The sequence below is a fragment of the Anomalospiza imberbis genome, chromosome 24 (assembly GCF_031753505.1).
Source record: "Anomalospiza imberbis isolate Cuckoo-Finch-1a 21T00152 chromosome 24, ASM3175350v1, whole genome shotgun sequence".
Classification (NCBI taxonomy): domain Eukaryota; kingdom Metazoa; phylum Chordata; class Aves; order Passeriformes; family Viduidae; genus Anomalospiza; species Anomalospiza imberbis.
This window is the reverse complement of record NC_089704.1, coordinates 3,590,434-3,603,925: the sequence shown is the minus strand read 5'-3', so window position 1 is coordinate 3,603,925 and position 13,492 is coordinate 3,590,434.

The window sequence follows — 13,492 nt, the reverse complement described above, 5'->3', positions numbered from 1 at the left end:
TGTCCCAGAGACCCCTGGCTGGGGCAGGAATGTCTCACATGAGTGCTCTGGGCACAGCAAACACATCTTTGCTGCCATCTGGGCTAAGCTGGCCCTTCAGGACGTGAAGTGCATCAGGGGCTGCTCTCCAGGAGCAATCTGCTGTGTTCTGACTGGGATGAGCTGATTTTGCTCACAACAATGGCCTCACGGTGGGGCTGAAGCCACCTTCTGCTGTGGGTTAGGCTGGGAGCACAGAGCCCACCCAGGGGGAAGAATCTGAGGGTAAAAATCCTGCTGGTTGAGATAAAAACAGTTTAATAAAGCAAAGCAGAACAAGGAATTCCTTCAGTGTTCCCCATCCTTCAGCCAGGTCAGCTGTGTCCCCTCCCAGCTTCCTGCATTTCCCTGTCAGGCAGTGATTCCCACTCCAGGGACTCTGTTCTTGGAGTTCTGCAGCCTTTGGTGAAGGTTAGGAGCACAAATTACCCAGAAAAGCTGATGGCAGCTAGGAGTGGTGCCTTGGTATGCAAGGAGCCACCTTTGGTGGCGTTACAGCTCCGTGGTGTGCCAGGAGGTGAGAGCTTCATCTGCCAAGAGCCCTGGGACAGGAAAGGCTGGGAATAGGTCTCAAGCTGAGCTCTGGAGCTCTAAATCTGCCAGTCGAGATTTGGGATGGTTTGACCTTTGGTTCCTGAGTTCCACTGGGACAAAAGTACGAGAATCCCCTCATCAGGTCCCGCTGGTTGTAACCACAGGGGTCAGTGAATAAAGAATGACCTTCACTCTTCACTCTGTCCAAGCCCCTTATCACTTTCCATTTCTTGGAATCTCCATCCTCACCTTATCTCTGTTTTCTTTTTTTTTAGCTTCACAAAACCAGGCCATGGCAGCGAGTTTTGGAGTCAGGGTCCCTGGCGGATTATTAACACCAATAATGGAGAGCACAACTCTGTGAGGACCAGGAGATTGCTAAACTCATTAATTTTATTCATAATAGGAAATTAATGTGCAGAAAGGCAATGCCAGCCTGGCAGTAATTGCTTTTTGGTTTTTAAAACATTAAGTGGAAAAGTTAAAAGTCATTTCCAGCTGCTGCTTCTTTCTCCTCTCCCTCACTCCCCCTTCCTGTCTCTTATTTGTGTTTCACAAGAATTGAGCTTATTTTTTCTCCCACCTCTCCTTCATTACGAGTCATTATATTTCATCATTACAAGACTTTGGTCATATTTCATTGCTTTCCCATTATGTTTTCATCATTCTTTCTCCTGATATTGCTTTGCAGGGCAGAGGCAGGCAGAGGATTCAGGCAGCTCAGCTCTGCTGGGATAATGAGCAGCCACATCTTCTGCCCACTTTGGAGCCTGCAGATGCAATTTGTTGTCCCTGTTTCCTCTCACTGACTACAACACCTCCTTCAGACAATGGGATGTTCCTTCATTCCACCTTAATTCCCTGGGAAAACATAAATGCCATTGCATTTTTCCCCCTGGCACTGCCCCATTTGAGTTGGTCCAGGGCTTCTTTGCCCCATTTCTTGTTGTGTCTTCTCAAAATCTGATTGGAAAACAAAATGTTCTTCTTAGACTAAGCAGTATTTCAGGAATGTGTTAGAAGGGTTAACTTATTACTCTAAAAGCCAAGAGAAAGGGTAGGCCCTTTTAGGGTTGAAATAGCCCTCTTTAGGGTTGAAATAGCTCCTTTTCTTGTAGGCTTTGGAATGTGGGAGGAGGAGAGGTTGCTGAATAAAATAATTGGAGTTCTGAGCAGCCTGAAGGGTGCTGGACATTGCCTGGCACTGCTCTTGGGGGAATGTTCAAAATTTACACTGCAAAGAGAGACCTGCCACGGCAGCCTTGTGATGCTCTGATCCTGGACTAACCCCAGGGGTTCTTCGGGGGTTGGTAACGCTGTCACAAGGCCAGGACTGAGCCCAGCTCAAGGCCTTTGTGGTCTGGTTAGTTAAGTTTGGTGCAGAAGAATTGTGTGGGTTGGTTGTCAACACTCCCCAGTCACCTGTCCCCCAAATCAGTGCCACCAACTTCAGCTTGGCCTTGAGGGGAAAGGTGTGGGCAGATCAAAAAGAGGAAGGAAAAGGAGGAGGGAAAGAGGGAAGGGAAGGGAAGGGAAGGGAAGGAAAAGGAGGAGGGAAAGAGGGAAGGGAAGGGAAGGGAAGGGAAGGGAAGGGAAGGGAAGGGAAGGGAAGGGAAGGGAAGGGAAGGGAAGGGAAGGGAAGGGAAGGGAAGGGAAGGGAAGGGAAGGGAAGGGAAGGGAAGGGAAGGGAAGGGAAGGGAAGGGAAGAGTAAACAGTTCAGTCTTTTTAATTCCACTTTTATCACTGCACTAGAATTTATCAGTATGTAACTGCAAGCAGATTGTGAAATTCCTCACAGAACTGGGAGCAGGGGGAGGCGAGTTTGTCCTGTCTTTCCTCAGGGTCTCAGGAGCCTCTAAGAAGTCTCAGTTTGGGCTAATTTTTAATTGTCTAGACCAGAACATTGAGTCTGAAAATGTCCTGTGACCCAGTTCCAGATGCAGACCTCGTGACTCATCTCAACTGCACTGAAGTATATGAAAAATCCATTATCATCCTTTTTTTTCCCTTCCTCTTCCCCTTTGTTATATCTGCAGTGTGTGTACAGCTTAATTTTAGTTCTGATAAAAGAAAATGACATTTTAATTTTTATAGCATGATTTATTGTCATTTGGATTTAATTTACAAAAAAATAATTGAAAAGAAAGAGAGATTTAGCCCTGACCAGTATTCCTGATATCCATGAGCCATGGCTGTGAGACTGCAGCTATTTCAGGGCACATTTTATTCACCCAAGCAGGACAGGGATATATCATTTTCTCTTACTGGTTCTGTGCAAAGGTCTAATTATTTGCTTGCTGGCTGAAAAAAGATCTGAAAAGATAAATAATCTGATTATCACAGTGCACTTTTTTTTTTCCCCTACTGGTTTTCTGCAATTAAAATGAAATCTCAGGGAACTGAGGCTGGTTTTATTCTGCTCCTTTGCTCCAGAACTTTGTGCTGGTTTGTGCCATGACCATTCTGTTGGATAACTGAGGGGAATGGCTGCAGCTGTTGTCAGGGGAGGGTCAGGTTGGGTATTAGGAGAAGGTTCTTCCCCCAGTGCCTAAAAAATTCACCTTTTATATATTTTTCCTATATTTGTAGCTTTGTAGACTATTAATAGGTGGTTATACAGCTCCTGGTATTCCTCCTATCCTTTCTCTTGGCTTTTAGAGTAATAAGTTAACCTTCTAACACATTCCTGAAATACTGCTTGGTCTTATTTTTAAGAAGAACATTTTGTTTTCCAATCAGATTTTGAGAAGACACAACAAGAAATGGGGCAAAGAAGCCCCTGACCAACTCAAATGGGGCAGTACCCAGGGGAAAAAGGATCTAATTAACTGCTCTTCTAATTGGCCAAGGTTTTGTTAGAGATGCTAATTTGTTAACCTTATAAAATTGCAGAAATCCCATACCAGGGTTCCCATGGCCCAGAACTAAGGACACAGCTGGGAATTTCTGATAAAGAGCTGCTTTTTTATCTGCCCATCTTAATGCTCTTCCAAGGGCTTTTGACTTTTGCTCTCAGAGGGTGCTGGGCAATGCCCAGGGAATGGGCACTGCCCCGAGGCTGCCAGAGCTGCAGGAGGGGTTGGACAGCACTGCCAGCGATGCCCAGGGTGGGATTTGGGGGTGCCTGTTGGTGCCTGTGCAGGGCCAGGAGCTGGCTCAATGACCCCTCCCAGCTCAAGATATTCCCTGATTCTTCCTCTCTGTGATCCTGGAGGGATCCAGCCCTATCCTGTGTGCCCCCAGCCCTCCTGCTCCAGCCTGGGCTGGGGGGACATCCCTGCTCCCCCGTGGTGGGAGGTGACACTGGCTGAGGTGACTCTGGCTGTGCCCCACGGCAGGATCAGGAGGCCCCTGGCAGCCAGAGGAGCAGCAGGAGCTCTTGGACCCAGCCCTTGGACCCAGACATAACTGGTCCTTGAATGCTAATTGGGTTCCTCATTAGCACCTCCCCACCGGGCACAGGAGCAGCAGGAGGAGCAGTGTCCAAATCCCTTGGAGGGTCTCAGTCCTACCTCAGTGCCTGGAAAGAGGGATCTTCCAGGATCTTCTCCAAGGCTGAAGGGCTGGGAACACAAACCCTGTGAGGAATGGCTGAGGGAGCTGGGGGTGCTCAGCCTGGAGAAAAGGAGACTCAGGGGTGACCTCGTCACTCTCTAAACTCCCTGAAAGGTGGCTGTGGCCAGCTGGGGTTGGGCTCTTTCTCCAGGCAGCACTGACAGAACCAGAGCACACAGCCTTAAGCCAAGGGAAATACAGGTTGGAAATCAGGAAAAAGGTTTTTTACAGAAAGGGTGATAAAGTTCTGGAATGGCTGCCCGGGGGAGGTGGTGGAGTCACCATCCCGGGGTGTGTTTTAAAACAAGCCTGGATGTGGCACTGGGTGCCAGGGTTTGGTTGAGGGGTTGGGGCTGGGTTGGACTGGATGATCCTGAAGGTCTCTCCCAGCCTGGTGATTCTGTGATTCTCTAAATTCTGTGAATTCTGTGTGATTCCCTCTAATCCTTCACCTTTTACAGTAGCTTAGGCCACACTCAGCATTTACATCAGTTCCTTTCAAAATCCCCTAGACCTCTATTTTATCTAGTGGGGAATCCTACAGTAAATGATGCATTTAAAAAAGCAATTATTTACCTGTCTCCATCATAAATGTGCTGCTCTTTCCTCACTCCCTTCCCCCACTATTTTTTTTATGCACTCCCAAGTGCTCACACCCTCACGGTGAGGTGCTGCTGCCAGGTGGATGAGGAGGGGTCTCTTTGGAGCCTGTTGTGTTCACTGAACACATGCCCCAGTGAAAGATGAGTGTGCACAGGGCTCCAGCTGCCTTTTGTTCTCCCAGCCTGTGTGCCTCTGCGCACTTGGCCACTGGGGAATTTCATATTTCTGTAAACATTTCCATATTGTAAAATGCAAGGCACAAAGAGCCTGTCTCCTCTGTCATCTGCAGGGGGAGCACCGAGGACCAGGGAGATGCTGCCTCTGCCTTTTCTCCATGGTCCTGCAGGTTTATCACATCTCACACCCTGCTCTGTTAGTCAGAGGTCTAAAACCATCTGCATTAAAAAAAAAAAAAAAAAAAAAAAATCCCACTAGAATAATTCCAAGCAAGCTCCCCTGCTTTTCTGTGCTTTAAACATCTTCCAGTGACTGCTGCCAGCTTCCTTTCCTTTCCTTTCCTTTCCTTTCCTTTCCTTTCCTTTCCTTTCCTTTCCTTTCCTTTTCCTTTCCTTTCCTTTTCCTTTCCTTTCCTTTCCTTTCCTTTCCTTTCCTTTCCTTTCCTTTCCTTTCCTTTCCTTTTCCTTTCCTTTCCTTTCCCTTTCCCTTTCCCTTTCCCTTTCCCTTTCCCTTTCCCTTTCCCTTATCCGTCCCATGACCAAAAAAAGCCGTCCTGCAAACACCAGGGGCAGCTGGTGTTGAGGGCAGGATGCTGAGGGATTTCTCGCTTGGGAAGAATAATTCTGAGCTCTTCCAGCCCTGTCTTCAGCAGAGGGAGAAATTCCAGGAGCCCTGGCCCGAGCTTTGCCGCTTCTGCAGCCCGCAGTGCTGAAGGACTGATGGTGTGAATCTATTCTGGTTATCTGTGGTCTTCTTCTAACTAAGCACCAAAAGGAAGAAGCTTTTGCTGTCCTTTCTGAAACGCCCATGTCCTCGTGGATCAGGAATTAAAGTCCTGCTCCTGATACCCCAGCACGACATCTGCTATATTTAAATATATATATATATATATATATATATATATATATATATATAAATGAATTTATTTTTGCGGGGAGGGAGGGAAGGAAGTGAAATCCCAACCTGCAGCAGCAGGAGGCTGCTAAAGTGCAGCTCCAGCAACACAATGCAACATTCCAGCAAGAGATAACATCACCCTCCTTTGCATATATTGGGGATGTGGTGATAAGGCAGGCATTTAGATAGCCTGGAATTCTCAGCGGGTTAGGGCAGAAAATGCAGCTTAAAATGGAATCTGGAAAGGGAGTGCACGTTCCCAGCACACAGCACAGCCCTGGGATGATGCAGAGCCACGACCACGCTTCCTTGGCAGTCTGGGCATGTGTTTCCTGCAGAAAGACTCTCCCCCTTTGGAAATATTTTCTCTGATTGTGATTCCTCTCAGCAGTTTCTTGCTGACCTTTGAGTTTAGAAAGCCCTTAAGTACCACGGAGAAGGAAAGCAAAATATTTATAGTGATAAATTTTCACCCTTGCTGGCAACTCAGCGTTAGTCCTATTTTTGCGGCATTTTCAGGCTCTAATGGATTAAAAATGACCTTGATTCTGGTATTTCTGACTCCCCTGTGCTTTGGAGAGCCTGGCTGAGCTATAGCTTGAGTGGCCAATGGTGGAGAGAGAGATTATCCCAAGAGCTCCCAGTGAGGCAGCTGCACAAAGGGACAGGGGACACCCAGGGACACCCAGGGGACACCCAGGGACTCAGAACATCCTGGGCAGCCCAGTGGTTTCCCACAGGAGGTGCTGGGAATTAAAGCATGGGCTTAGATAGCCAGCACAGAGCCCAGCTGGGACAAGACTCGCCTGAGAGTTTGCTGTGCTCTGCCTGATTCTTCCCCCTCATTTTAAACCATCCCCACAGTCCCAGCCAGATGTGGACTATTTCCCCTGCTGGACTGGCAGAGTGCTACTCTGGGGTCTGCTGCTTGCCACGCTGCTGCTGGCTGGGTTTCAGTGCCAGATGACATTTTCCCAGTGCATGCAGGGTTTATAACCAGCTCTGATGGAAGATTTCTCCTTGAACAAAAGGGCATCCACAAGGAGCAGGCACTGGCCACTGAGCCAGGATACTTTGACGCCGTCCCCCTGATTGACAGAACGTTCCAGGTCCCTGCTCCACAGAGCACAGCAGGAGCCAAGCCATGCAAAACATCTCCTCTCCTTGCATCTTCGGCTCTGTCTCAGCCAGCACTTGGCCCAAATATTCTCCCTTTGCTGTCATTCAGAGCGGTGCTGCTGGAGCTGTTCCTGCCTCTGGTTAGCTCCTCTCCTGGCTTCCTTCTCGCTGCTCTTCAGCAAACAGACAAGCCATCACAAAAATAGCCAGCTCCCTGCCTTCTGCTGGGAGGCACCTTGCATGGGCATTCATTTTGGGCAGCAATTTTCCTGTTTTATTGATGAACCACTTAGGTTTCGATTCCCTGACTCCATCTATCTCTGCGTGGTGGGCAGCAAAGGAGGAGTGGCACAGGGACACGTGCAATACCTGGACTGTGAATATACATCATTTTTGTATGCATGCACACATCTCTAGATGCCTCTGAGTCTGTGCCAGGAGTATTATATGACAATACAAAGATTTTTTGATACATATTTGGTGCTTTTCTGTGCAATGCAAATATATATTTTTTTTTCCTTCAGGTGAATTCCTGCACCCAACCACCTCCCTTCCCTCCAGCCAGCTGATTATTTTAAGCTCTGCCACTCTGTGTACCATGAAGGAGAAGTAAATAGGCAGCCAGAGAATCGAGGGAGGCAGCTGGGAGATTATTAATGTTGAAAATATCAGCAAGCATCAGCCCTTTGATCACCAGGAGTGTTTACAAAGGGACCTTTCCTCAGCACACATCCCGCCGAGCTCGTTGGCATTCAGTGCATGCCACAGCAGCTGCTCCCGTCTCCTGCTCCTGCCTGTCCAGAGAGGCTGGAATAAGAGTCAACAGGTAGCTAAATAAAGAGAGAAACCTGAGCTCTGGGGTTTATGGAGATGCAGCCTGACAGGAGGTGGGGAGGAAGAAGTGATGTTGGCAGGCTGAGATTTGTCCAGCTCCAGAGGGTCTGGGGAGATGCCTTGATGCCTTGTGCAGGCTACCCTAGAACAGAGCTGGGCAGAGCTAAAGAATAAAGCAGGGATTTATTCAAAGGATCTCCTCCATGGATCCACCTTGGGCAGCACCAGAGCCCAGCCAGGGCTGCACCCAAGATGAACCAAAATGGTCCCAAAATGCACGAGCGCTCCCGGGGGGCTCTCACTGTGATCAGCTCTGCTCCATTGGCACATTGCAGTTCATTGTCCCATTCCAGCTTTAGCCCATGCAGTCCCATCCTGCTTGTTTTCCTCTCTCCAGCCCACGTTGTTTGTGCTCTTGGGGCTGAGATTTGGATCATTTGTCCTTGGTGCCCAGCTGGAGCAGGAATTGTTTTGTCTCCCTGCTCTGTGCAGAGAGCTCAGCATCCCCTCATATGAAGCCCAGACCCACACACTGAAGCAGCACAGAATGTGAAAAATAGAAAAGCTAAACCTGAGGCATCAGCCAGAGAAGTTGGGAAAGGGCAGGGGACAGGTGGGAGAAGCACTGCTAGCTGGGCCTGGTGGCCACTTTCAGCCCTGCTTCACTTTCCCCTTTCACCCCAGTGCAGCCACGCCTGTGCCCGTCACTGCTGGAGGAGATCTGTGCTCCCCACCTCAGGGTTTGGCTGTGTGGATGCTGATGTCTCTGGACTCTTCCAGAATAGAAATAACAAATAGTACCAGCGTGCTCTGGGCTGCATCCTCATCTAGGTCCTCATCTGAGTCTTATTCCAAACAGTCCTCCTTGAGACAGAGTTTGAACCACTGAAAAGCAAAGATTGTCCCAGTCCCATCACCCCCAGCCTGGCCTGAAGACATTGATAAAATTTCCCACTGGTTGCTTGGGTTTGGTTTTATTTTTCTTCTTTATTTTTTTTCTTTTCCCCTATGGGAAACCACTGTATGACTCTGATTTTTTTTTTCCCCTTTTCAAACCAGGAAGCAGCCACATCCAGGCAGTGGCTGCAGTTCAGCACTTCAGGTGAGCCCTGGAGCAGGGCTGGCCCAGTGGAAGCTGTTCCCTGGCCAAGCCTGCTGGATGCAGATCACAGTGTAAATAATAATAATTACTAATTATGGCTGAATAGCTGTCTGCAGCTCTGCCTCGCTCAGTGCCATCCACGCTGGCTCTGGGCTTCATCCTCATCTGGGTCCTCTTATTTGGAATTATCCTTCCAAATAATTCTCCCTGGGACAGAGTTTGAACCTCTGAAAACCAAAGACACTCCCAGCCCCATCACCCCTAGCCTGGCCTGCAGATATTGATACAATTCTTGGGGGGTTCTTTGGGTTTCTTTTTTTTCTGTTTGAACCACTGTATGACTCTGATGATTTTTTTTTTTTTTTTCCTTTTTAAACCAGGAACCAGCCACACTCAGCAAGGCAGTGGCTGCACTTTAAACGCTTCAGGTGAGCCCTGGAGCAGGGCCTGGCCCAGCTCCCTGCCGAGCCTGCGGATGCTGATCACAGTGTAAATAATAATAATAATAATAATAAATAATAACTGTGGATTAGCTGTCTGCAGCCCTGCCATCCGGGCTGGCAGCAGTGGCAGGGGCTGGCTCAGTGTTGCCCAAACAGCATTTGCAGCTTTTGTTCTGCCTGAGTGCAGCTGCTGGGAGCAGCCCTGGGTGAGCCCCCGGCTGAAGGGACAGCCCTGGGCTTGCTCTGAGCACATCAGGAGGGACAAAAATCCGCAAAATAAAAATTTTTATCCTCAAAATAAAAATTACAGCAGCAGGAAGCAAGGAGAAGGAACAATTCACCTGTCCCAGGAGCTGCTAATTCCCACCTCCGTCCTGTGACATCCTAGGGCTGTGTTTTTCTCTGTCCCTCTTTTATTTACATAAGGCATTTTTTATAGCTTTAATTCCCTTTCCTTTGCCTTTCCGTCATACACAGAGGCAGTTTTATAGGTTTGGCTTCTCCATCTCGTGCATGGAAACACCTGTGCAAAGAAATGCACACACAAGCTGGTTTTATGGATTTTTTTAAGTTTTGTGTGAGTCTGCCTTGTGGTTGAGAAGGCTCCTGTGGCTTTAGTTATATTTATTATTATATATTACATATTATTATAATAAAATAGGAAATAATTTATAATTTATATATAATATATAATATATAATATATAATATATAATATATAATATATTATATATTATATATTATATATTATATATTATATATTATATATTATATAATATTTTATATATTATGTATTATTGTATTATAATATTACACTGTATGTATAATATATGGTTACATTGAATATAAAACTTTATATAATATTATTTTATAATTATATTATATTATATTATATTAATTATGTAAATAGTCTCTCCCATACACATTCATGCTTCCTTTCTTCAGCTCTGTCACTCAGAAGCAGGTGCTGCTCCATTTGAAAGGCGAAAATGCTGGGATTTCCCTTACCTTTACTTTACTAAAATCAAATTGAAAGATCTCTTGCTTGTTTTTAGTCCTAGGGGATGGAAATGATTTAATTTAAATGAAACTACTGGATTCAGCAGAGATAAATGGATGGATATCATGGTAAATTTAACATTTGTGATGTACAAGAGATCACCTAAATAATCAGCTGGCTCCCTCTTACCTTCAAAGAAAGGTTCTGTTCTCTCTTGTATCTTACTTCAGGAAGAAATAAAATGTCAAAGCAACAGAAGGATTTGTGGTTATATCATTTGTTTTTCTGCTTTTCCAAAAAGTAATGGAAGCTGAAAATGTGAGTAAACACAAAGAAAAGCTCTTTACTGTATATCAGATAATGTTTTGCTTTGCAGCAACTTTGTTCTCTTCTGGTTTTTCAATTTCAGTTAGAACCAAACAAACAAAGCAGTAAGGAAACAAATTTTAAAAAGTAGTCAAAGGAAATTGGGGAAGGGAGGGAAGCATTTTCTCATTAAGATTTTGACAAAAAGAGTATTAACCACTTTTTTTTAACCAGCTTGTCCATAGAATCTTCATCCTGTCCTACTTTTTTTTTTTACCTCTAGTACTCACATGCTGTAGAAAGAATGAAAAGTTTTTAATGTTAAACCTCACAGACAATTTTAGGGCATTGTTCATAAAACATCAGCCCTCATGACAGGAGCAAAGGAGCTTTTAGTGGGAGCTGCTTCCTTTGGGAAGGATGAAAACTGCAGTGGAGAGGCTGGACAGGAATTAACTACAATTTCCTCAGGGGCAAATGTTGTTCCAGCAGCATTTTTAGCATCTTAGCCTGGGAGAGGACAGGGAGCTGAATAAATGGCAATACCCTGGCATCATTTGAAATGTTCTCAGGGCTCTCTCTGGTCACACTGTTTATACAGTTTAAGGTTTGAAATGTAGCAGTTGCTGTTATCCCAAGATAAGACACAAAGAAATGCTGTCGGTAGCCAGCGAGGGTTATTTCTGTAAATCAAATTATTTCATGCTGCTAGGTTTCCAAATGGATTCTAATTAAATTAAACAGCTTTTTTTTTACATTTTTTTTTTCTTTATCACCACAGGCAGATCGAGATTGCGTTGTAATTATGGGGGAAGATCTATATTTATAGCGTGGAAAGAATTTGTGCAGCAGCCACTGTTGTCTCTCTGTGCCTGACAGGACATTTCCATTCGGCACTAATGTTGTGTAACCTTCAGGTGAGAGGAGCAGGCATAAAATATTTACCAGCATTGGCAAGACAAAGCTACAGGTATTTCTTCTTTTGTGCTTGAAATATCAGAGCAGACGCTAAACCCTTCTCTTGTTAATCTGTTGGAGGTTGAAAGCTGAATTCCCACTTGCTGACACAAATGCAAGGGAGAAATATCAGATATCCTGGGTGGCAGGAGAAAAACACACAAGAAATCCAATATGTGCTGAGGAATTCCAGTATGTACTTTGGCTTTCATTTGCTATCTCCCAGGGTTGTGTCTGAGCAGCTGATAATCCTTCATGTCCCCAAACCCAGAACATCCCCGTGAAAAATTGCCAGCCCAGCCATGAGGGAGATTGGCAAGGGGAATTCATATCTTTTCCAATATCAGCCCTTCATCAATCCACAGCTGGCAAAGGTTACACTGCAAAAATTGGTTCCACCCAGCAGGAAGACAAAGCTTTGCGAGGCATTTCAGTATTGATGAGAGGAGCTGTGCATGTGTCTTGGTTTGAACAGACAAGTGTCTGCTAAGGAAGGCAGGAGCTTCCCTTGAAATGGAAAATGTAAACCCTCTCCCTCTGAATTATTATAATTTTGAAATTAAGGGGCTCTCAGGCAAAGATGTGGGAATAGGAATAACAGTTCTTTATTAGGGAAGAAAATAATAATTTTTTAAAAAATGCAGTAACACAAAACAGCACTGCCAGAGTCAGAACAGGCCCTGGCACCCTGTGGGTCAGGGGGGGTGGCAGCAGTCCCATCCCATGGTGGCTCAGCCCTCCTGCAGTGCCAGCTGTGCTTCTGCTGGAGCAGGGATCCTGCACAAGGATGGAGTTTTCCTCTGAAGCTCCAGGGCTGCTGGAGATGGGCCTGGGCTTCCTCTGGGAATGCAGTGGGGAAGAAAGCTGCTCCTCTGGCAATGCAGTGGGCAAAGGCTGCTGTGGTGTTCCCAAAGTCAGATTGTATCCAGGTAGGAATGCTTGGCTCCTCCCCCTGGGCGGAGCATCTCCCCATGGGATGATGGAATTTTCTCAGCCATGCAGGGACACTCACTGGCCATGAACAGGAGATAATTAATAATTAATGGCCCATGAACAGAAGATAATTAATAATTAATGGCCCATGAACAGAAGATATCTCCTGGAGGGAGGATTGACTGTAGAAGAGATAACAAAAATTTCCCAATGAACAGCAGAGAACTGCCCCACAGATAGGAACAGAATACACAGCCCCATTTCCATCCTGAGCCAGAGTGTCACTGGCTTTGGCCAGGGAGCTGTGAAAGCCCAGCTGGGTTTGTCAGAGCTGCTGGAGCAGCTGGGCTCAGCTCTGCCTCTGGCAGAGGCTTCCTCACATCACTCCTTGAGCAGAGCAGGTCTGCTCTGCTCCTCCATGTGTGAAAATCCCAGCCTGCTCTGATGAAGGAGCCTGTTAGTGCTCCAGATGTGCTGGGATGTTCAGTGCAGCCCTTCCTGATGCTGTGAATTCCAGCAGCCACCACTCAGACATTCCCCTGCTATCCCTGGGCTTGGCATCTCCTCATTACCATAATCAATGCAATTTACACCCAAAATAATCAATGACTAGCTAATCAGGAGCATTGGGAGCTGTGTATCCAATCTTCTGCTCCAATTCTCACTTTTTTCTTCACTCCAGCTTGCATTGCTATAAAAATATCTACAAGTTGAGCATACTAAGATTAAAAATATAAAAGAGATTCAAAGTTCAGGGTGCAGCCTCATTTAATGATCCCTACATAAATTAAAAAAAAAAAAAATCAAAACCCAACAGTTAAATAACCTTAACCAGTACATCAAACTTAAATGCCACTTACTTAACTTATTCAAATCCAAAAAAAAACCATTTTCAAGATACTTAATCAATCTACCAATAAACAATTAACCAATACCACAAAACATCTCTCCAAATCTTTCACAATTCATTGTCAATCCCACTAAAAAATAAAA